A 4,213-nucleotide genomic window follows, 5' to 3' on the forward strand; every position below is an offset into this window, starting at 1 on the left:
CAACAACTTTTTAGATATATATATATATATGAAGATTCCCTCTTTCGGAAAACAAATGATTAACATGCTTAGTAAACCAAATAAAATGGAAGGGAAGAACCATACCATGATTTCCTTGAATAATGTTCCAAGAGGATTAGATAGAGGCCCTTGATTTTGGTGTAGGAAAATTGGAAGAGAGAGAGGTGGTGTGATGAAGAATCAAGGGAGAGGAGATGCACGCTCATTCCAAATGGTAAGACCTCCATTTTAATAGTGAGGAGATGAGGAGTTACGAAACCATATGAGAATGAGAGTCAAGTCTAGGAGTAGGAGTTGGTGGAGGTTTGAGATAAAGCAGGAAGAGAGAGGATTCAATTGATAGGCACATAGGTGCAATTTATGGTGGTGCCAAGGTGCTTTCCTCTTGGTTGGGGAGGTGCCAAGGTATTAGCATCTTGATAAGAATTTGCTTAGAGGCTGCGTAGTGTTGTAGCTATGCCACAATAGCATAGAGCGACATAACTACACCACATTGACATAGCTACACTAATATAGAGATATATTTACCTAGTCTGGGAAGACACAAAGTTGCCACTTGAGAGGTGTCAAGGTCTTGTCTTCTTAGTTTAGGGTGTGCGAAAAGAGAATAACAACGACGTAACTGTGAACTATTGGCGTAGCTATGCCAATAGTTGCATACGCACATCAAAATGTTATGTAGCTATGTTGATCAAGATTTTGGGGTGTCCATATACTACATAGCTCCTTTTAAGTCTTGTAACTTTGTTTATAAGGAACACCCACTCAATGAAGGATGGATGAAAGTTTTGGCTAAGAGAGTGTTGATAAAAAAATGATGTTAGCAATTAGTAGTCCAATATAGTATTTAGAATTGCTGACATCTAAGCTTATTGTGAAATCCATCCACATCCATCATTTTTTTGTTTGAATTCTAGACCATTACCAAATTGGCAATCCAATCTAGATATTGCACCATTTTGATAAAATTAACTAGGAGCCATTTCTACACCTTATCATGAATTGGTTCAGCTAAAATCACCATGAAAAGATAAATTCTCTACTAGATTAGTCATATATTGAGATTTATATTTAATCGATGGCAGGTGTCATTAATGTTTATTTTTGACATTTCCATAATAGTGCATATAAATACATTTTCATTCTCACTTGAGGACATGAACAATTCACTTATATGCTTAACATCAAAATAAATAATCAGGTTGAAGATTCTATTACTTCTCTACTTGTACCCGATCACTTATTAAATATCTTTGATGTTCATTCGGTCATTGTTTTTTTTAATGTCTTAGTTCAGGGTGTTCTTCTCTTCTTGACTTATGACCTCTAGATATGGATAGTCACAATGTGATTGCCAGGTGAAATTTTGATGGTGATTTGGTAGGTCCACTACCTAGAAGGCGTTTAAAAGAGCATTCCAAAAATGGCATTTTAGGATATTGACACATTGACTATAAAAATGTTAGTCATAACTATGTACTATTGGTCTTCCTTTCCCTATATAATCAAAGTGGTGATTACGCCAAATAATATTTTTGTGCTTCTTAGAGAAACCAAAGGGATGAATTCAGGTAGAAGCCAGTCATGATTCTCCTAGGTTCATTTTATTAAAAAGGCTTTTGAAAATTATATTCATCAAATACCCACTACCAACTAGATTTCTATAGATTTAGTAGTTCACGATTATTGTCATCTCCACTATCACATCATTGTAGGGATTACCATCAGCTAATAATTTATCATTGGTTAAACTAGTTAGAAGGTACATAAGAGTTGACACTTTGGAGCAACTCACTAAATTTATCTCTCTTAAAAGATATTTCTAAAAGCTAAATTAATAGGATGTTGTTAAGTGAGTCTATCCAAGAATTTTTAGTGGCAACCCAAATTTGTGAATAACATGATTTAATCGGAGTTTCTTGTGAATGTGCCAGAAGTATTTTTTCATGTCTTCGTGTACCCAGTTCAATGAGAATAGACTCATTTAGCTTCGAATGTTTTATTTTATTTTGACAAGTTCTAAAGTTGTTGACACTCAAATTGTAAGTTCTAAAGTTGTTGACACTCAAATTGTGACTGTTCTCAAGGTGATATGAACACCACTTCTTTGGATCATGCAAATGAACAATAGCTCTCATTAGAATCCATTTGGTTATTCTTTATTTTGAATGCCTCAACTAATTTTTTTTTATAGAGACCTTAGAGGAATCATAGGTAGTAGTGAGTGAGTCAGAAGTAATGATCTCTCTCACTTAGGCTCATCACATCAACCCTCCTCATGTTTGTTATGCCACTCAAAAAAAAAAAGCGCCGTTACTTGGAAAGCTTCTTCTCTCATTGAGAGAAAAGGGAATCTTCTTATTATTGTCTTTCATTCATGTGACAGTGGAAGCATAAGCATTGTGGCTGTAGTACTCCATATTGTTATTTATGTTGGTGAGTTCCTATAACATGGCACAAATGTGTTGTTGGGGTATTTCCTTATTAATGACCAATAAATTATTTAAAGAGACCTTCTTGAAGGATATGAGCCAAGGCTATTTTAATAATTTGTTATTTCAGATCATTAACATCCCACATCTCTCATTGCCAACAAATGATAAAGTTCCTTAGGGACTTATTTGTTTCTTATCGCATCCTTAGAAGCATTTGTAAATTCTTCAACAACTTTTTAGTTTCTATGAACTAAGTCACGAATATATGTTTTAACTCAACAAAGGAGATGGACATTTCAAAAAAGGCAAATCAACCATCTCAGAGCATACTCATTAAGAGTCATAAAAAAATATATGGTACTTTTGTACATCTTTAATGTTTAGGAAGGAGCATATAATTACTTAAAACGAGGCAATATGCTCTAAAAAAGGATCAATTTTTCTCTTATACAAATCCAAAGATGGACCTTTGAAATTTTTTGGGTGCCCATCTATCAACAATATCTTAGGAAAATTATTCTTCCCTAGAGGCTTCTTCTTCACCTTTGTGTCTATTCCTTCTCTCCCTCTACCAGAGTAAAAGATAACATTCTAAAAAGTACAATTTATCTTCTCCTTAACAAGGAATCATCTGATTTGATGGATAAATACACTTGGAGGGTTACCTATGGTCATTATGGCCGCCTTGTTTACGAACTTGGCCAGTTATTGAGTTATGAATTCTCTAGCGCCATCCATGTTAACAAAACATTTTTTTGCCTATATGGTTAGCATCCTAAAAGACTCCTCCTCTTGGTTATGGTATGACCACACTTATGATAGCTGAAATGATGTTAATTTCAAATTTATCTGACAAACAAACCAACGAGACAAAAACACTCGAAATATAAAAAAAAGAAAGATGATGAACATGGAAGGGTGAAGATTTTAAAGAGAAATGAGACGTAGATCATAATTTTTTTTTCTTATTTTATCCCCTAGTCTTATATCTCATGATAATCTCATATGTACATGTGGTCCTGATTTATGTATGAAGGGGTAACTTGTTTTAATGCATAAATAGAATTATTACAAAAAAAATATGATGATGCGTGACACTTAGACATATCTTATGACACATGCAAAGTTGTAATGCCTCCGTGGTATTGTGTCTTAAATGATATTGTAACAACATCAATAATTATGTCGTCGGAAGAGTCAATAAGAAAGTAGGATGTCAAACTTATTGGGGCCAAATTTGTTGTGGATAGGTAACGAATATGTTATTTGGTATGTGATTTCTCAATCCCTTCTTATAATGACTTGTTATGAGGTTTCACTGAGCTACTCTGAGCCTACCTTTGAATAAATGAGTTTGAAATTTCTCGTCTATTGTGTTGGAACCTACATGGAACTGATTTGAACTTACTCGAATACTAACTTTACGGGTTACACGTATGACTCGACATATAAAAAATTAGCTCCACATTTTTACTTTGTGAATTAGTTAGTCCGACTTGACACGTGGCAGTTTTAGTGTAACTAAGGTTTAAACATCCCAAATATTACTTATACTGACTCCAAGGATAAATTATTTTCAATATTAAATTCATGATAACAGATATTCAAATAATAATTATATAGTTTAAAAACATTTTTTGTTATTTTAGAAACTTTGATAGGAAAATATTGACCACATTACTAAATTGATAGAATAAAAATACATATGAAATTGGTATGACTTGGTTAGTTATGCTGAGTGAATTATATTAATTCTG

The sequence above is a fragment of the Phalaenopsis equestris genome, unplaced genomic scaffold, assembly GCF_001263595.1.
Source record: "Phalaenopsis equestris unplaced genomic scaffold, ASM126359v1 Scaffold000081, whole genome shotgun sequence".
NCBI lineage: Eukaryota > Viridiplantae > Streptophyta > Magnoliopsida > Asparagales > Orchidaceae > Phalaenopsis > Phalaenopsis equestris.